The sequence below is a fragment of the Vanacampus margaritifer genome, chromosome 8, assembly GCF_051991255.1.
Source record: "Vanacampus margaritifer isolate UIUO_Vmar chromosome 8, RoL_Vmar_1.0, whole genome shotgun sequence".
In the NCBI taxonomy this organism is placed as follows: Eukaryota; Metazoa; Chordata; class Actinopteri; order Syngnathiformes; family Syngnathidae; genus Vanacampus; species Vanacampus margaritifer.
This window is the reverse complement of record NC_135439.1, coordinates 22,939,377-22,961,389: the sequence shown is the minus strand read 5'-3', so window position 1 is coordinate 22,961,389 and position 22,013 is coordinate 22,939,377. Positions and strand designations below refer to the sequence as shown.

Genomic DNA, 22,013 nt, shown 5'->3' with positions numbered 1-22,013 from the left:
AATACACACTGTGGTTTTAAAATGTAATTAGATGTTCTGGCACCATTTTGTATATTGGTTTTAAATATCAATTGTAGTACATCATTAAATGTATATACACTTATGGACACTCTTCTTACCGCTTGTATTTTGCATTTCCCCCTCTCTTGTTAGGCTGTATATGTGGAATTAACACACAAGAGTTCCCTTCTGGAATGCTAAATGGGTAAATGTATGCAGATATTCATACTGGCATCTCAGTGAATAAATTATTTACAATACAAATGACAACATTATTCAGGAAAATGGAGATCAACTAGAAATTAAACTGTTTTAAAAATAACCGAAATGAATAAGTAAACACGTGTGACAGGATGAAATACACTCAAATGTGACGTGTGGAAAAGGATGAGTGCTTGTACATGCCATTTAAAATGAACCACAGGCGTCAACCAGGGGCGCCCTCTGTGGACTGAGTGAAGCACTGCCCCTCCTTCTCCTCTCACCCTCCCTCCCCCTCCGCGTGGAGCGGGAGCTGCATTCCTCTCCTCTCCTCTCCAGTCACACGCAGGGAGCCGCGGAAGAGAGAGCCCCAGTCACACCGTGACCAGAGTGGAAATGTCCCCAAGTTTTGGAATTTAAACCATGGCGAGGATTCCTTCGCTGCGGATCACTTGACTGGTAAGTAGCGTGAAAACTCACGCGCGGGGCTTGTGAGGGGAGCAAGAACCGCAATTTTTGGTAACCGAAGCCGGTTGACGGATTGAGGTTAGGCGGCTCTTGTGCAGCTCTGCTCCGCGCGAAACCAGGACACTAACACCGCTCTGCTACTTGCTTCTCCCCTCGGACCCTGTTTGAAAATGCTGGAGGCGTGAAAATAGACACGAGGTCCAACAGGCAAAGTCTTTTTCGGCTCGATTTGGGGGAGACTGAAGAACTAACTAAAACGACACCGAAGATTAGCAAACTTCGCTCGAAAATGTCGAAAAGCTTCTCATCGGTTTGTCATGATGTGTTAGAGGTAGAGTAAATCGGCTGGAGTCATCATTGACTTTTCTGCCTTGTAAAAAATGTTGGTATGGCACAACGAGGAGGCTCCCGTAGTGATGTTTGTTGACACGGAGCAGCTAGCCGCCTCGGTGGCTGTTGGAATTCCACCGCCAGCGCTTCCACATCCACGCATAATTACAGGTTTGACACGCGTGTCACCTTTGTGCACACCCACTACTTTGTTTATTTATTCACGGTTGCAACACAAAGCTCCCTACGGAATGAAGCCCATTGCTGGATTCGTCCTGAGGGACGTGCTGGTGTTCCCTTAAACGTCTCCCCTCCACCCAAAATCAATACACTTATTAGCTTTAAAATAATTACAATCGTGTCGGTGCGGCGTTAAAAAGGGGCGTTAATGCAATTTGTAAGCTTTGTTATTCGACAGTAATTGAGCAGGCAGTGAGCGGAGTCTGTGGGTGTGTGTCTAGTGCGCAATGCTTGGCACTGGCAGCTCATTGTCAAGACTCATTGCTCTGTGGGTTTCTCCTCACTCCACCTTGAAATGAAAAGTCAAATTCGATTTTGCAACCTGAAACATTTGTGAATGATTTGGAGCCTGCTGAAAAATTATCATTCTATTGGGGATTCTGATCTGATGTTTTCTTTTGCAGCTTAATTGTAGCTAGAAATCACAGCAGTGTTTCTTTCTTTCTTTATTTTTTTAAATTTATAAATAAGGGTGTCTTGCAGGTTAACCCCATGGGGCTAATTTAACATTTGAAGTGCTTAATTGTATTTTTGAAGCCAGTGTGGAGATTTATGCACAACATAGGAGTTACTTCTAAGGGACAATTCAGCCCATGTTCAGTCATGCGGCAGCACCTCATTGGCCAGATGCCACTGAACACTCACAATCAAACAGGTGGCAAATCAAGCATGACAAAGAGTTTATTTAAGTGTTGACATCAACTCATCTCACCAGTTTAACCTATTCCGTCAGTGTCACTTTATAATGGTAGCTAGTCCATGAGGACATTTTCAACTGAAGTTTTAGATGTTCAATGACAAAGTTGTCATTTAAGCTTTTTCCTCTCATTGGTCAATTAAATTATCTTTAACATCTAACAGTTCTTATGTTCGTTTTTACAAATAAATCACATACTCTTGTGGGTCGTAAATTCTCCACCCGTGGTCGCCTCCATTGAATGTGCACTGCCGCTATCTACAATCACAACCCAAATCTGCAACCTAGCATGACATTTACATGATTCCTGCAACCCAGCCAGAAAATGACAAGCAATTTGCCTTCATCTTGCCTAATTATGATACATATCTGCCCACAATAGAGCAGCAGTGTCATGAATTTTCAAAGCCTGCGCCGTCCATCCGGCCTGTCTGCTGGCGTTGTAGGCTCAATCTGTGATGTCCAAACTTTGGAATTCTTGCTGACATGTGCACTTTGCACCCCTCTGGTTCTGCTTTTGTATGGCGGCCCCCCTACCTCCTCCCCCCTCCATTGCATTCCTCTGGAGTATTCAACGAGCAGGATATTTAAGGTCTAATTAGATTGTGGATGGATGACAAAGCAGAGGAACTGTGCTTGAGTGAGAAATGAGCCATCAACCACAAGACAAGAAATGTATGTTTGGGGTTGAGCTCTAGTGTGATTCATTGTTTTAATGTCGGGCCAATATACTGTACTGTATGTTATGTACTGTGATCATACTTACGGGGTTTGTGTCTGCCTTTAAAAGCCATCTCCTTTTCCAGTGTGCGTAACTGAATGACATTCTGAACCTGAGTGACAGCCTCATCCTTCTCTTTCCTGTGCTGTTCTTCCGACCTCATGCTGGCACTCAGGATATCTTCACGTCTTCTTCCCCTCACGCTCATGTTTTTCTCTCCCTGAGTTCTGTCAGGAGTGTCTACCTCCCTCCTTTCACGCCGACGCGCGCCACCTTTTTCTTCCTTCTGCGCTCTCCCTCGCTCTTTTCGTTTTTGCTGTTCCCACTCTGTCGGGTTACACGCAGATTCCTTCCTTACACGTGAGACTCAGCCATGCTGCCTCCCCTCTTGACTAGTTCATGTCACAGTCTTTAAAAAGCCCACCATATTTCCCTCACGGTTTTTTGGTTGCACTTCTAGAGGAAATTATGCTGTTGTTTGGCTCAGTACATGAAGAAACGTTGACAATGTGATCTCAAACCCAAGTGAAAGTCAAGTCAGGGTTAGCTCAGTTGAATGTAATGTCTGCTCTCATGTTACATCCAAATGTTATTGTGAGTTGTAATTTTGGCAGAATGCTGGATGGGTGCTTTACAAGACATGCTTACAATAGCTACCAGTTACTTAACTGTGGCATTTAAGCACAAACTATGTATGTTAAAGATTGTTAAAATTGATTTAGAATTAGTACACAGGGAGTCCTCAAGTTACAGCGGAGTTCCGTTTTTACATTGCGATGTAACCCGAATTTCAACTTAAGTCGGATTTCCCCTTTAAAGTCAGTATTTAACCAAAATACTTTGTACAGTCATTTCAAAAACATATTTGTGCGACCCGGAAGCGCCGTAGCCAATAATTCATTTTTTCGCACGGACATTCATTGCTGACGGATGGCAGAGCGGAGCTAATTCAAACTTAAACACGGAAATGTAATGCGCCTGATGGTGAGCTGACCTGCTGATGGAAGTCCGTTGTTGGAGATAACAACAACACAACTTTATATAACTTTAGAACGGCGTGATTACTGTGGGAAATTAACAAAAAGAAATTGCTACGGACGAGGCACGAGCACCATGAAGTCAAAACAACGTAACTTGAGGACTCCCTACATTATTTTTGTCTGAACATTTTGCACAGGAATTGTTTTTGAATAAATGTGTGTTGGGTTTATGAGATTAAAATCAATTAAAATAGTAATCATCCTAAATGACTGAAAAAAATCGAGATTTTATTTTTTGGCTATATCGCCCAGCCCTACTATAAAGTCTATTCATTAATCGTTCAACCCTTCTGTCATGGGCAAAGTGCCCGCACTACTTGCCGACTTAAAATGCTTATTTTAAAAACAACGCTAACAATAAAAAAACAACAACATGATGAACTTATCTTCTTCTTGTTCAGCGATCTGTGCCAAAATCTCACAGGCACCGCAACGAATCAACGCCCTTCATACTGTGCCAATTGTTTGTCGCTGTATACAGCAAGACTAACACCCCATGACCAGACTTGAAATGCGGTCCGGTTCAAATGTTGTCTGACTTAGTGCTCAAAACGGGCTTGATCGGGTCAACTCCAAGGACTATCTCACACTGAGCGACGTGACTGAATAGGACAATTGCAAACAAATTACAGTTGACAAATTATAGAGTAAAAAGTAGCCCCAGATGTCCATGTATAAATAAATACTTTGACTCCTTGCCGCAAAACAAAAATTTTGCATCGCTGAAACTTTTATGTTTTAGAGAACATGTGAGGGATTGCATTTCACGAAAAAAGGCTGATTTCAACGTCAAATTAAATGTCAAAATGTTAAGTTACTGACACATGCGCAGATTTGGAATCCTTGTTGAATTTCTTTTGCTACAATACCTCTTTTGTGAAGATTGACCCAGTAGTTCCTGAGATAAAAAGATTCATTGGAAGACGGCCACGCCCCGTTTTGCTGAAAATGTCCAAATTTGGCGGGCTTTAGTTCCCAAACCCCTGTTCCACTTGACTACAAATTTGAGATTTAGTGTTATGCCATTACTATGAACAAGTACACCAAGTTTCATGAAAATCAAACTAGCTTTGGTTTACATTGGGTAATTTGGCATGGAAGAACAACACACAATATCTGTTTAAATTTTTAGTTTATGCTGTATATATTGGTATGGCTTGTCAAAGCTTGTAGAATCTCCCTTCATACCTAGAAACATAATTTTTGTTGTGAAAGCGCTCGTGTTATGTATTTAGGTAATTGTAGTATTATTTTAAGTATTATTGTATGACACCATATATATGCTTCATATACTGTATTGGTACAACTTGGTGTGGGACTGGCAGATCTTGTTTTGTTTGATTTTTGTTGTGGAAGCTCGACATGCCACTTTTAATTGGCTGTTAATGTCTGTGATGTTGCAATGCCGTTCAGCTACGATTCAAATATAGCTAAACTACCGGCCGACATTTGGCCAATCTTGAAAGCTCGTTGCAGAAACCCTGCCCGCTGAACTCCAGTTAAGTCACATTTGGCTGCATTGGTGTGTGCGGTGGGTCGCACCCCATGTACTGGTCTTGTTGACAATTGCTGATTCCCTCAGTTGTAAGGTCCCAATACAGTCTTGCACCTACCCTGTGTACCATCACCATTTTTCTTTTCCCCTCTGTTGGAGTATTTTTCCTGAGTCTCTTTGGGATTGTTGTGTGGTAGCCCGAGGCAAGGATCCATGCAGCAGCAGCAGCAGCAGCAGCAATATTAAAACACACCAAAGAGGGACTAGCAGCAGAGCTAAAGGCCCTGTTATATACACACACATACACCGCTCGCTTGGTGCTAACACCTCTCCAGTCGACAAGCCCCTAATATGAAATAAACTCACTCGCCAATACCTGGCGGGCCTGTCTTGACTGGCTGTTCAAATAGGAATGACCTCCATTTGGACCAAATGAAGAGCCGGGATTGAGATTTGAGTCAGTGGGTGGCGCTGAACTGCGAAATACTGGCACATTACAAGTCATATCTCAGGGTGAGTGTGCAGGTGGATCCACAGCATCCACCCTCATCAGTGCAAATTTAAAGGCTACCAAAGCTGTCAACATATTTTTCAAGGCTTAAACCTGATGGCTTATTTCGCTCCTCAGAAAATGCTTGAAGTGAAGCGCATGCGCAATAGGACTTCCCGTGTGGAGAATTTTATAATTTGATCCTATGACCTTTTTTCCAAAAGATCCTTTGTACATTCACCTATTTCAGGCAAAAAAATAGAACCAGATAAGGACACAGCTCAAATATCGGCACCCAGAGGAGGGCAGCCTTATTTTTTTTCCTGTCTCAGACTCAGTCTTGCTCAGCCAAGTGAACTGTCTGTTATGTATAATTAATTTTCTCTCCTCTCCCAGTTTATTTTTATCACCCACTTTTAACCATTCCTTCAAAGGACCCCTACCTTGCTTCCGTCCTCCACAGTGCCTGCTGAAAGTGACAGCTGCTTGGCTAAGGGGGATGCTGTTTGAAGAAGATAGTAGAAAGGTCTCTCTCTCAAGATGATTTGGAACAGAAACATCTCTCTCTGCTCTGCTGACAGTATCAAAAAGGTGCCTGCTAATCTGGCTGCAAATTGAAATTAGTATCCACCTCCACTCGAGTCTGTGTAGGCTTGTTGGGAAACAGGATTTTCATGTTGAAATGGTTGTTTGGTGGAAATTAGGTTCACATTATGAAGCAGGATAAGGACACAACATCTATTAAGTCTGATAGACTATTTCTAGTACTGTACAGTTGAACTTGTGTGGTTGAGCACTGTCTGTTCCAGGATGGTGGTCTACCACAGATTTGTTTAGAATCCAAAACAATTCGAATGATGTCATGGACAGTTTGAAGCAATGAACACAATTGTGGCTTGCAGTTAATCATTTTGCAGCTGATTGGGTCGATTTAAGTTACAAGTATGATCACGGATTAATTAAACTTGTATCTCAAGGCACCACCGTGTTTGTTGGTTTTTAATTGAAAACAAAGCCACACACTAATGCTGCAGTCAGACCAAATGCAAGCTGAGTGTTTTTTGCAGCTCGTTTCAATATACAATATCATTGATGCAGTTTGTGCCGTTGTGTGCTAGGCGACCCGAAAGATGCGTTTGAAGCAAAAATGTTGCTTCTTTGACCATTTCGCTGTGGTTTGCTGATGTAAATTTTTCACGTTTCACTAGTTCTGTAATTGAGACTGAGCCATAAAGAGGCAGGCTTGGGGAACGGGAAGCAAAAGTTGCCGTATCTGGTGAGTGTATTGACTTGTTTACAGCTGTTGAACTGTCAACCAAGATCGCATTTAGCAGCTAAACAACAACTTGTCACCAGATTGACGAGTAATGATGATTTTTTTTTCTGTTTGAGGTGAAGGAGGAAGCTCCCCCCTCTCTTCGAAGCAACCCCTGTGTAATTTCACCGCGAGACACGCGGTGCGACACAATATTTCGTGTTCAGTCTGAACCTAGCATCAGAGGGTGTTTTAATCTCATCCTTTGGCATATTAACACTGAGATTTAGTCACAGTCAAAGTGACAATTGTGCCTAAAGGTGCAAAGAGTCAGTCCTGACTCTGTTTCCTCTTGTGACCCGATGGCCTCAAGTTGAAATCCCACCGCCTTCTGCAGCTTGTGGGCGCAGCCTCTGTGCATGAGGCCCCCCTCACTTGCATGCTAACACTCTCGTCAGCATTCTGGCCATCTCTCCAAATTCTGAGTCAAGCTGGCCGCTTTGCGTCCCCCGCTTGCAGCCACATAAAATCGTCTATCCTTATTGCATTTTCTCTACTGCAGAAGACCTGGGGCTTTCCCATTGATCATCAAGTCACAAGTCCTTCCCATGTAGAATACCATGCTTTGTCATTTGTGTTATCTGATTAGGTTAATGTGGCCTTTGTTTTATTTCTCCCCGTTGCTGAGGTCCCATTGATCAAGGTAAATCTAAAATAATAAAATATGGCTTGGTGTATTAGAGTATAGGTCTACTTTAAAAGGACATTATTTCACATAATTTACTGTATCCTCTGGTGGTGAATACCTCTAAATGATGACCTTTAACTAGGCAGTGATAGCAGCACACTAAAACCTTTAGTTCCATATTCATTGTCACAGCACAATGTTTCAATGTTAAAATATGTTGAAGGCTTCATCAGTCATAGCCATGGTCTGCCTTTCCAGGTTGTCCTTGCCAAACACACCAAAATCTGCTGGTCGAGAGAAAGCCTTTCCTCTGAATGGAAATCTGAAGCCGTCTGTCAGTATCATCTGCAGAAAGTGTGTACTTCTGATGCTGAGATATTCTGAACGTTCAGCTGAGGGAGCCTACTGGTTATTTACCATGCTCACTAGAGTCTGTCTGCCTCTTCAGGCATGTTTGGCTTGTTAATGAGAATCACCATGCGAGCGTGTGTGTGTGAGAGAGAGAGAGGAAGCAGTAAAATGTGGGTGTGTGCGTGTACATGTATTTGCTTTGCGATAAGCAGCGCATCGTCGGTGTGCACTCATTGATGTGCGCAGGAGGAAAATATACGGGATGCTATCTGAACGTACATGGGGACTCGTGTGAGGGAGCTATCACAGTAGAGGAGATGAAAAGGGAATCAGGCATACAGCTATTTATCCTTGCAATTAATGTTAATCACAAGCAGCAACTCATAATTGCTCACTCCCCCCCCCCCCTTTTCTCTATCTGTGTAGATTTCCACTCTATTTCTTTCTAATATCATCACCTTTTCTTGTTGAGCACACAACCTGCTGGTTTCTGTAGTGTTTACCAAGGGAAATGGTAAATTATTTAGCAACTCTGTACACAGACCTGTACATAAGACTAATAGACAGACCTTTAAAGGGAACTGCTTGGCTATGGAAGGCTTCACTTGAATCTGCATGCTCGTCGATGTCTGACCTCTTTACTAACCATCAAATACTGACTTATAGTAGTACTTGAAAGTATATTTGTATTCAAGTTAATTTTGCAAACAATTATCGGCTTATGGGTTATTGACATCGACACCTTCTAAATTATTGGTTTATTGGTATTGGTTGAAAATAGCATTATTGTGCATCCCTACTTTTCATAATCCTTTTTCAATATCCTTTTGGATGTTTTTTTTTTTTTACATTTAATGCTGTGTCCTGCAGTTGCATTTTAGCAGGTTCACACTAAGCATGGAAGAATGTTAATTAAAATAATGGTATATTAATGGAACATTAAGCCTTAATATTTAATTTCAATGCTGTTCAAACAGAAAAACAGGTTGCAAACAGTATACAGTGGCTCACAGTTATAAGCCTGAAGTTTCAGATAAATATATTCATACAAATCGTACAGTGTACACGTACAAGTTTACTGATTAGTATTTTCTAAATTTGATGAAAAAAAACTGCAATAATCGATTTATAGATTAGTATTGGGATTAATCGGTATCAAATTGAATCGCGACCTATGAATTGTGAATGAATCGCCAGGTACTATGCAATTCACACCCCTAACATTGTCCAATTTTTTACAATAAAACAAGACTGGAACATTGAAAGTGTATGCTGTTGGTTATGAAAAAAACTTGGGTACGGCAAAAATCGCTATGAGCATGTCAGAATTTTGAAAGATCGAGGATCGACGACTAGCCAGAAAACTGTAATCCATGCACCTCTGGTTCCAGTGTGTCTTTGGTCTTACATATTCATTAAGGTGTTTTGTAAAATGTATTTATTTAATTTTAAAAATGTTAACAGGTGGTTCACATTGTCAAACCCACTGTGTTGCTTGAGTAGATCAAAAAGAAGCATACAGTAGTGTGGTTTCTAATGTAAATAATTTTTAGAATACACAACCACTTGGCTATCCATGTTTAACCCTCATTAGGCACATTTCCTCACAGGACAGAGGAAGGCATGTCAGGTCTTGCTTTGGATCTTGCTGTACTTGGATGGCAAATGACTACTGATGGTAATAGGAACTTGCATGGCTCTTCAGGAAATCTTTCTGGGAACTGGAACCACTACCAAAAATCACAGTGTTCTGTAATATATTGTGGTTGAGATCAAATTCAAGTAATTAAAATTACACATGTAGTTCCAAACTGCCCTGCAGATGTTCTCAAAGTAGCGTGGCCAACACATTCTCCCTCTTGTTTTATTTCTACAGCCTCTTTGCCAGCTTCTTCTTTTGTGCTCATATGAAAGGGTTAAGGAGGGAGAAGTGATGAGTAGCCTGCCAAGTCAGTCTTGCAGTGTGTTGGGGAATTGTGCCACTGCATTGCATGTCAGCCACACTTACAGTTAGCCTCACCTCAGACTAAATTCGGGATTTCATAGGATATGTGGCAAAACAACTCACTAGAATCTTTCCATTCTTAACAAGTCAGTGCACCTTCCCCTAACATCCAAAACCATGCACCAGAAATATTCCTCTCTCCTACCTCAGTGGAAACATGTGCACTAGGACCATAAAACATGTTCCCCTCCCTTTCCTTCCTTCCAAAGCTAGTTAAGAAAAAACACAGCACCATGTTGTTTAAAACGGCGGTTCCTGCTCAAACCTAATTCTTTTGGCAGACTTCAGTTGCCGCGATTCTACAACAGCACAAGTCCCGGGGGGGGGGGGGGGGGGGGGGGGGCTTTTAAGTCCTCTATCCTTCCCTGACCCCCCGCCGAGAAGAGGCATGCAGAGCAGGAGGCTCTGGGAATAAGTACTCCAGGCCAGACAATAGTGGACTGGGAGGATTGGGTGGGGGTATGGATTTTTAGGTAAAGACCAGTAGGAGAAAGATGCCATGGATCTATAAGAAGGGTTGAGATAGAGGGGGTCAAAGGTTAGACTGATCCCTTGTTTAAGGATGGAATTCAACCAAAGAGGTTTTATTGGCAGGGCCCTGAGCAGCCATGGGTGAATGACTGAATTGCATTGTGGGGGTAGGGCATTTAGGTTGGTGTTACTATGAGGCACACATTAATGTCCTATTATGATGTCAGCTGTGGCCTCGGTTTCCATACTAAGAGTCATTCATGTTCTACAGGCCTCCACCTACATACATGATAATAAAATACATTTAGCAGTAGTTAATATGGTCTTCAAATGCTTCTTAGGACTTATAAACATTTGTGCCACCACGTCTTTTTTTGACGGTATATTGTTCCATGGCAGACAAAAGGTGACAGAGCATGTGACAAAGCAGCCAGTGAGCGGTGGTGGAATGTGGCAGCGATTTGCCTCGTATGGCCACTGCATTCCAAATTAAATGGGGTGTGTAACTTGTGACTAGTGTGATGTGCTGATGCGTAGCAACAGGGAAGAGTTCCTTCCGTTCTCTCCGCACATCTTTCTCTCAAGGCTGCCTCCCCTCCTTGCATCATCAACATGTACATTTATATTTTCCCTGGTTTCCATTGCATGTAAAAGAATGTGTCCTGGCTCTTCTCTGTAGACACTGTGACCTCACTTGGCTTCGTAAATAAGGGACATGGTGCACAAGCAGCATGACTGTCTTTGACTTCCCTCTGACAGATGTTAGCTTAACTGAACTGAAAACTCACAAGCCAACACTAAATGCTTATTGGAGCAATGACAAGACAGTGGTATTGTGTTTTGAACACACCCATTTGCTAGAAAGTCACAAACCTTTTCGCCATAGTTTCTGCCCTAAACTAAAAATTTTAAATGTCAAAGCAATGTTCGTACGAAACACGAAACGAAACACACTGTGTGTTTTTGTATTCAAAAGGCACACCTCATCCTGCCCTCGGCAATCAGTGCTTCAGTCAAAACTTGGCTGCAGTACAGGCACATTTTAACAAGTAGCCCATCTCCCAGTCTGCCTGTAGGTGCATCAACATAAAAGCCTTGAGCATTTTTAGATTTGCGGATGGGCGGGAATGGGTAAATCTGAACAAAATGACGACGGAGAGCGGAGACTGCACCTCGGCCAGGCACATCTGCGGAAAACAGACAACAGAAGAGTGAGGGAGGGAACTTGGCAGAATCGGCACACTCGGAGAGTTTGAGCAACAAGCCAATGATAATGTTGTGACGAGACGCACTTGTGTGGAAGGTGGGTTGGGGAAAATATAAGAATGTGGGAAAAAAGAGGGATGGCAAAGAAATCAGAAGCTGAGTCAAACTTGGAACAGAAGCGTTCACAGTCCCACCATGCTGGCTTTACTTCATTTGTTTTATTTGGATGCCTGCAATTTTATCAGACCAGAAATTTGTTTTCACAGAAGGGGAGGAATTCATGTTAATGTTCTGTTCTTTAGACTCAAGATTGTATTGATTAAATGTACTTTGAAAGTCCACTTGTCCCAGTATCAATTCCATCCTTGGATGATATGTCAGTCAATGTTATACCTTTATTTAAACATGGTTCCATCCATGTGATAAAACTGCACAATACTACAAAAACACAATCTGCTGGGAAAAGGTGGCTGCATAATGATTAGGACTTGGGTAGGGTTGCACCAAAATAAATTTTGGGGGCCGAAAATGAGAAATGCTTGGCCGAAAACCGAAACGCAGGGAAAAAATTATGTCAATTTTTTATTCATTGCATTTATTTTAATTAATTAAAATTATAATATTATTATAAAACATTTAGGCCTATTTAGCACGGGCATTTTAACAAAGCACACTATAAATTGAAATGCGTCCACACCAGACATCAGAGACATGTTGGCGAATGGTACATTAAACACCAAACGTGGGGTGAGCAACTGAGCATTTTCTGGTGGTGCAATTGCACTTTAGAGTCAATGTACAGTAGTTCGCACCGGCGGGCACAGATGCGTGCAGTGCGGATAACGCATTTGTAGGCTATTTGGAGCGGGACATTCGGCACATTCACATATTCACAGTTTAAAAATAAATACATTTCTTCGCACTAGCCAATCGGCATGCTTTTTTCTTCTTCGTCTTCTTTCCTTCTTCTTCGCTGATTTGATTCGCAAGGAATCTTGGTCAATGTAGTCACGACTTGTATGCGCAGCTCCGTCCTACTAAAAGAGCCTCAAGCCATTGTAAACACACATGATGCTTGCAGCAAAGAACCACGCGAGGAGGAAACCTGATTACCTTATTTAGCGTGGTGAATGACATAAATATGTCTTTTAATGAACGTATAGTAAGAAATGACGTTATTTACGTTATTACTTTGTCCGCGCGTCGCGGTCCGAACGGGTTATTATTCCAATCGAACACAAATGAGCATGTAAATGGGAGTAGCTCTTTCCGCCGCGCATATAAACCTCGATTGTTTTAGAAACCGGAATTCTGACCTTAACCCGAATATTGACTGCATGTAAACGTAGTCACTGTATTTAAATTGATCACAGTGACCATATATATGGGATTAACTGTCCACTCATGTATGTAAACGGGTTATTCCAAACGTTTCAGAAATCGGAATTTTGACCTTAACCCGAATATTGACTGCATGTCGGTGTGCAGAGTTCCTTTTTTCTGGGCTCCTTACCTCCTTATCAGTGAGCCTGTCTCTCCCCCCTCATGCTGTCACTCTGCTGTGGAGGATGTGATGAAAATGGCTGTTTAATCATGCAGAGAGGTCAACCAATCACAGGGCCCGGCTGAGTGATTTAAGGGACTATTCAGAGCACAGCTGGAGGAAAAGGGAAAGGGAAAATGACGTGGCTTGGGTTTTTGATTGCTGTATGGCACAGGTCGCCTCTCATCCACTTAGCACCGGTTTCGTTTCACAAATAATGGTTTGCGATAGATTGATATTTAGACAGACAGATGGATGGACGGAGGGGGTCGAGAGCATCTTGACACCCAAAGTAGCAAACAAACTGGCTGGTTATCAGACGTGCACACACAGTGCCATTTGTGAAACCTTGTCAAGCAGCGCTTATATTGTTAACTTTCTTAACCACCACTAGAATACATCACAATCTGCATATGCTGTCTGCAGACAAGACTGTTTTTACCTGAATGTTAATGATAGAGAATGACAGATGGTTGGGAGGAGCAGGCGTGGTTAGAGATTATGATTGTGTTCTAAGTCCTTTTCTATCCACCAATATCCAGTTTATGATTTATCACATGGGTTATCATTGACATCACTCTGCCTCAAACGCACTGCGGCTATAACGTAATGTAACGCAACACATAAGTTATTTGTCTGTCATTATATTAACCATATTAGCTACTTAAATCATTTTCTTAGTTAATGTCGTAGCCTCAATGTAGTACTAAAATGATTGGGCGCTAACGTGTCAACCCTTGACTTGAGCAGAATCAATAACCTGTACCCCTTGGTAAACCCATTCACACCAACACCTGTGACCTTATTATTGTTTTTTATATATAATACAAATCCTTATTGATTAGTTGTCTAATCAAGATCTGAAAGTAGATCACTGGCTGTATGGGAATAGCAAAGAGTTTGCAGCAGTAGTGAATGCGTTGTCCTCAGTCTTTGCGCTTGTGTGATGGTCAGGATACTGCCACTGAGTTAGCATTAGTGGAGTACCACTCCAGGAGATAGCTGGCCTATTGCTCTGTCTCTCTTACTGTCCCACCTAACCCCTCCCCCCCAACCCACAACTAAATTTCCCTGACCTTGCGTTGGCGTGTGCTGATGAGTGCTGAGTGGATACACTCGTGAGTGGTGTATGCGCGCTCGTGTGAGAGCTGGAAAAACGTGGGCGCTCCATTTGTTGTGTAAATGCGAGCCGCTAATTGACTGCCAGGCACGCAGCCTCTCCTTCAGTGGCTGAACCCTGCCCTCCGCTGTGTCCCAGGGATCCTGCCAGGGGAATTCATGCCCCCTTTACACACAGACATATTCAAAGCACCCTCCAGTTCTCTGTGTTCCTCTTTTAGAGTAAGACTGGCACGGGGCCAACATGAGGATGGTGCACAGCACACTCATCTGCTCCCTTTGTCTGGCTGTTGAGCTTCTGTAATGAAAAGCTCCGCAGCTTTTACGCATCATCACTCACTACTCTCTGACATTCTTTGATACAACATTTATCTCATCGAACACAATGGCTTCTCTTTTTGCAGTGCTCGTTTTATAATGTTCAGAAAGTTTGCTCGTCTTTCAGCCAAGCAGATGGTGAAAATGTATAAACGTTAACTCTTGCCGTTATTAGCTGGAAAATGCAAAGGCGTGGTGAAGTGTGTACCTGCAGCAGTTATTAGAATTAAGCTACAGTCTATTTAAGGTGCAGTCTTGTAGCTTGAGTTGCTGTATCACTTTCAGCATCTGCTCTGAGCTCTGACTCAAACTGTTAGTTGGCCAGAAGCCCAGATATCTATGTATCCCAGATACATTCGTTCAGAGCTACAGGTACAATATAGCTTTATATAGATAATATCTTATTAACTCTGTGTGTAGGTCATCCACGTAAACATGCAACTGCCCTTTTATGAGACATTGATATACTTAATGATGTGTTAGTGTTTTTATTAGGGCCAGACCGGTTAATCGGCTGGCTGATCTATTTGACTGATACTAGCTCTTCTAAAATATCATCTTACATCTACTTTGGGGAAATTTTTGCCACTCTTCCTTGCAAAACGCAGCAAGTTGAGAGAGGTTGGGCGTCTAACATAAACTGCCCGCTTCAGGTCACGCCACAGTATTTTGAAAGAATTTAAGTCAGGATTTTGACTGGTCATATCCAGAACATGAATATTGTTGTTCCTCAGACATTCTTTGGTTGTATTGCTGGAATGCTTTGGATCATTGTCATGTTGCATGATCCATCTTCTATCAGGCTGCAACTTCACAAAGAACGGCTTCAGGTTATGATCCAGGATTTCACAATATTTCTATGAATTCATGATTCCCTGTACTATGTAGAGTTGTCTAGGTCCTGAGGATTAATAGCCAGCCCAGAACTTAACATTCTCACCACCCTGCTTCACTGTAAGGAGAAGGTTCTTTTGCTGGTATGCAGTGTTGACTTTTCACCAAACATGACTGTTTTAGTTGTGACCAAACAGTTAAATTTTGGACTCATCTGTCCACAGAAGGGACTTCCAAAAAGCTTCAGTGTTGTCCAGGTAATCTCTGGCCAAGTTGAGATGGGCAGCTTTGATCTTTTTTGTGAGCAGAAGCTTCTACCTAGCAAGCCTTCCATGAAAGCCTTGTTGATTGACTTTTCTTCTGATTGTTGAAGCATACACATTTGTCCCAGATGATATAGATTCGTATCGGGATTAATCTGTATCGAATCGAATCGTGACCTATGAATCGTGATACGAATCAAATCGTCAGGTACTAGGCAATTCACACCCCTAATATATATATATATATATATATATATATATACAGTGGTACCTCGGCTCACGAACGCTTCAGCTTACGAACTTTTTGCCTCACGAACATTAAATTCGCGAGCATATAGTCTCATCTGACGAACTAGTTTTTGGCGGACGAACCAAATCACGCGACACGAGAAATCACGAGAAGCTGACGCACGCTCACGGCGTCCCAGTTCGTCACCCCCTTTCTTTGAGTGCAGACGTGGTTTGTGTTTGGTAGACATTTTGGAGTATACTTTTGCTATCATGGGACCGAAAAAGACCCCACCACAGGCTAGTGTTAAGCTTAAGAAGACATTAAAGAAAATTACGGTCGAGCAGAAGAAGGAGATCATCGAAAAACACGAACGAGGTGTGCGTTTGTGTGACTTAGCGTCCCGGGTATTATCGCCGAAAAAGCACGGCAACTTCACTCGGATATCATCAAGAGGCAACCTGGAAGTTCATAATGAGGTCCTCAACACAGAGGATTTGATTCGCCTTCAAGAGGACAAGCAGAAGGAAGCCATTCAGGAGTTGTCATGTGAGGACGAGGAGGAGGAGATGGCTGCAGCATCAAGTGAGAGCATCAAGACCATGTTAACTAAGTGGAGTGATGTGCAGGCTTTTATCGAACAGTACCATTCAGAAAAGACTGTGGCTATGAGAATCATCAACATGATGAATGATAATGTGATGCCTCAGTTTCGTAAGACCTTACAACTCAGAAAGCAACAGGTGTCAATTAAGAGGTTTTTAGTCAGCAACAAGGATAAAGAGTCTCCTAAGAAGCAAAGAAGAGAAGCCACACCGGAGGACTCTCCTTCCAAACAGTAACTCCCTCCCTCCCTCCTCCTCCCACTCCATTCCATCAAGCCTTCAACTACTGTACCATCACAAAGGCAAGTTTTGCAAATAAAAACACTTTATTATACAGTACAGTGTATTTCTTTAATTACAATACAATAGCACATTTATTATACATAAAATAAGGTATATTTTGTGTAGTTTTAAGGCTCTTTTAGTAGAAAATTGTGTTTTATGGGGACCTGGGAATGGATTATTCTCATTTCAATGGTTTTCTATGGGAAATACTTGTTTGGAAGACAAACTTTTCGGCTCACATACTCTCTGTGGGAACCAATTAAGTTCGTGAGCCAAGGTACCACTGTATATATATATATATATATACCGTTCCAATACCTGTTGTTTTTTTCAACATGAAAAAGCTGCCCTGCCATTGGTTCAGAGCATTCAAGGACCAATAGGATATCCTAGCTTGGCATGCAATGAACACTTCACACATCAGTGAATGTTGTGCACAAGTAAAACACAAGATGCTGCATCCAAAGTCCTGTTTTAGTGTCGGAAATAATAGCATCGGCATGTTACTTGTTAGTACTTGCCAATGCCGATACCACTGTTTATATGCAGTATACCGGTACCGGTATCTGTATCGGAACAACCCTAATATATATATATATATATATATATATATATATATATATATATATATATATATATATATATATATATATATATATATATACACACACACACACACACACACACACACACAGAGTTAGTCTGGAGTAAATTAGTTGTGACTTGATACAGGAAGAACAGTTCAATTGTGGCTGCTAGCAAGGCAAATTGTGTAAGAAACTCAGAGAGGGCAGTATTTTTTTTTTAAGAATGATATTGAAGAATTTTTAGAATGAATTGATTCTAAGACTGCAATCAAAATTATAGCAGCACAGAAAAGAACACACAGAGGATCAGACTTTCATTGTTCTCATTTTCCCTGCCTAAGTCCATTGTTATGCAGAGGTAAACATTTGGGGACACAGAAAATAACAGACAAACAAAATGACACTCTATTTAGACTGCAAATGCAAAGGAACAATTGTGTTTTGTATGCTTCCAACATCACAGCAGACAGCAGTTTTAAAAATTACAAGAAGGTTGCCGACTCTGCATTGTATTAATGCATAGATATCCATGATATCCAAGGCTATCATACAAATAGGGTGGCGCCAGTGGTCCCTTTTCATTCTGAAATGATAAAGCTTGGCAACAATCAGTTCTTTTTAATATGTGTCCATAATGATGAAATGAAATGTAAGTTTTTTTTTTTATTCAAATAGTTTGAATTTCAATCTGAAGGACAGTTGTGGCTGATAATAAGACACAGAGTCAAAAGCAAGGGTTTAACATCAAGTGTGCTACTTTAGTTCCAGTGACAATAGGATTAGCTGGCAGGCTAAATACGCAGGGCCCAGGCCAAGCCTCTTAAACTGTCACAAGGCACATTTATTATATTTTAATAGTCACCTGTGATTTCAATATGGCTTTCCTTCAGAGGGGTGAGAGAACATTTAGCTTTTTTTTGGTAAACTAAAATAAATAAATACATCTAAAAATGTCTGTGAATAAAGCTAGACGGGTGTTCAGTTTCAGTTTATTTCAGTCAGCATAAGAAAATTGCAATCACAACATAATATTGGCCTACATTAAATAAAGAATAGCTGCTCAAAAAGGGCTTTGGCTGAAGCACAGCTTACAAATGTCGCACCCTCGTTCTTTCTCTTCAGTTCAGTCAACAGAAATCTTCATGCAAAAAAGTTATTGCTTTGACATTCTAAACAGAATATTATGAACATCATATTGTCGCTGTCCTGTGAAAAACACTGATGTCTTTTTTTTTTTTACGTTTGATGTCTGTGTTCAGTTTCATCCCCCAAAAAAACATTAAAATGTATAAAAAAAAGACAAAAATGGACATAAGTGTTGTTCACAGGACAGCGACAGTATGCAATCATACAATAAAACTTTAATTACATACATAAAAATAATTTCATTAATTTCCCGATGGCCTATAATAGTTTCCCTGACAGGGCGGGATATACAATAATTGACGGTTTTAATACCATCAATATTCTATAACATTGACCATTAATATCACCTCACTTAATTCATTTTCATATAGTAGCTTGTAAAACTAATCTTCTTGTACAGCAGTAGCAGGAATTTACCATCAAAGAGATAAACTTACAGTATTTGAAAAAGAAAGAGCGTTTGCTCAGGAGTATATTTGGTGCGGAAGTGCTACTCAATTGTGCAACATTTAGCAACTTCTAAAAACGTACGGTTTTGATCTTCACTCAAATCCCCATGTCTGTGTTTGTTGCCAATAAATCTTATTGAATCACATTGGCTATGTTCAGCGGAAGGGAGGAAGCGGGTGGTGGGGGGGGGGATCAGGGGTGGGGGGTTGAGGATGTAAAATATGGGTGAAGAAAAGAAAGTCACACAGACACAGAAAGAGCAAATTGCTCTTTCCTGCTGCCTGCTGCTACAGCAGTGTTGCAGCCAGACGGGCTGTGTTGACTCTGAGTCAGCAAGACTTGAACCGTGGGCCTGGTCTGTAGCTTGAGGGCTGTCAGTAGCATGCGCACATACAGGCATGGTGTCAGACATGTTGCCCTATTCTCCTCAGCCCTGCAGCTCCGGCACTAACTATAGCTGCTCAGCCAACCACTCTTAATTAGTAGCTGCTGCTGCCCGCCGGCCCTGCTCCGGCGCCACTGTGGTAAAGACCCGGCCCCGTGTCTGTGTGTGATGTGAGGCTTGTTTACGCTCTATACCAGTGTCAATGTTTACAGTCAATGCGTGGTTCAACTTTGATTTGTGGATGCCAGTTAAGGTTTTTCCTCCCTTATACTGTAAATTGGAGTAGGTGGGAGAAATGATACGATATATCATCATCTTATACATGCTCTGCCTCTCCTTGTGTTTGTAGGGTTAAACTCACTGAAATGTGAGTGAAATCTGTTTTCCCCAGATTCGGGACTCCTGGGAGGACTTCTGTACCAGCCGTTCACAGTTTCCGTACATGGTTTTGGGATATTGTGTCACGCTTTTCTTATTGAGGTTTGTGTGTGTGTGCACATTTGGGTGTTATTGCTGCTTGTACCTCAACAACCTCTGGAGTCATAAAATAGCCCATTCTATATAACCCATGGCTCATGGTACGAGCTGTTAGTGAGTGATTTTGTCCAAGCCGTGCATAAGGCTGAAACATTTCTTCCAGAGGGCATCATTTTTGTTCCAATACATAGCTGGAATAACTACCAACAGATGACCACAGCCACTGGTCTGCCAAACGGAACCTAAGTTAACTGTGCCACCAGACCACCACAGCCACTGATGTGATAATCATGACTTGAGTAACTTTGCCAACAGACCACCACAGCAACACACTCTGCTGCTCTCAACCATGTTATAAACCCACCAGAGTGAGAGTGAGAGAGACAAGGGGAGTTTCTTGACAAAGCTTACTTTATGTCAGGAACCACATGCATCTAGAGAACAGACGTGATCGAACGGAAACAGCGGTGCATGCAAACACGTGTACATTGACTGCAATGTGGCACTACAGTGACCTATATTAGCCATTTCCTTTCACAATGAAGCTTGGCCTAGGCCACATAGTCAATTGCTGGATGAGACTTTTCAGGATTTTACACCCATGACAACGGCTTCAAGAGTTTTTTTTTTGGGTGATGGTTTTAGCAGTTGTGGTTGCGCAGCATAATCTCTTGATCTCTTTTAGTCTGATTCTCATTTTCTTATCCCTCGCTCCCTCCCTCCTCCACCCCTAATAAATCTGCTTATAGAGGAGTTTGATTTTCAAGTGTGCCAATCAATAAGGCAAGTTTCTATCCCTTCTGAATAGACAAGTTAACCCTTCACTCTTGAAAAATGTGAAATTGAATATGCTGAATTGATTTGTGAAAATACTGTCCGCATTTAGAAATTCATTTTCCATATACATTGGCCAAGATTTAATTCAAGAATGACAACAGTTTACAATTCAGTTTGATGTCTGTTTGCATTGTATACTGTTCACTGTGTTCAGTACTCTTCAGTCTTGAGGATAGGGAAATTGAATCATGTTCTCACTCGTGCACAAAGGTTGATTTGCATTTAAGATGCTAATGTTGCCTTTTGGGTGAGCACAAATGTCTACAGTCTGCTGGTGCTTTGTTTCATCCCACTTATTCATTAAGCTTTAATAACTGCAATCTACTGCCTCATACAAACACCAGTAACCAAAATGTATTTTTTTTCTCTTATTGTAAAAGTCAAAGCATCTAGCAGACTAATGCAAATTTCTGTTTTGTGCAGTTCTTCCACAAAATTGGTCTCGCTTCAAAATTAAAATCAAACCCTTTTGAGCTCAAGCTGGTTCACGTTGTCACTGCTAGCTGGAAGAGATGAAAAGGGATGTTGGCCATGTTGGTAAAAATGGAGTGCACGACTGTGGTCGTGTTTTGTTGCCGGGGGAAGGAACCTTTCCCCCTTGACAAATCACATGATGTTTTAACAAGGCAGATCAGACCAGGCAGATCAGACCACGGAAGCCATTCTGGAAAACATCAAGGGAAGGGTCAAATGACCTGCAGAGGAAAGTGTATTGCACTGCTGCAATGGAGACCGGTTTAGTATTCAATCCCATTATCAAACAGTGGCTGTCAAATAAGAGGTCAATGCTCACTTGTATCAATGACATTTTAGTTTTTTGGTTTAATTAAATCTCTGTACAGCTGCTTCTTTTCTTTATAAAATGATTTACTTTAGAGCAAAATATACCAACTATTGAAGTCACACAAGACATTGGCATATCGATTCTCGTGACTGCCAAGTGAATGCATCCTGTGTCCAAATTTGGTCAATTTCATTTTTTCCCCTCAAGTCCATATTATTGGCCAATTAATTTGACAAATTATTGACTAACAAACTGTTTAAAATGGCTTTCTCTCTTTTTGACATTGCAATGTTATTGGCTCAAAAAACATCATTGTTTTTGCTTGATTCTCTGACACCAATGATGTAATATTTAATAAGTTATATACAATAAAAGGTCCGATAAGTATTTTGATACATAGTGTGCGGTACGATTCAAGAACATTTTATTTTTAATGTGGAACAATTCGGTTTCGTTCAATATGGTACGGCTGACTTTGAGAAGACAATGCAAT

At 41.5% G+C, this 22,013-nt stretch overlaps 1 protein-coding gene across 2 annotated transcripts in view; it reads left to right on the top strand.

The window, feature by feature from the left end:
* The first annotated feature begins 508 nt into the window (after positions 1-508).
* plxna1b (plexin A1b) overlaps positions 509-22,013 on the top strand; it is a 225,658-nt gene continuing 204,153 nt past the window's right edge. For both annotated transcript variants that reach the window (XM_077572438.1, XM_077572437.1), the window contains exon 1: positions 509-660. The gene's annotated coding sequence lies outside the window, so the exon portion shown is untranslated. The remainder of the gene's footprint in view (positions 661-22,013) is intronic.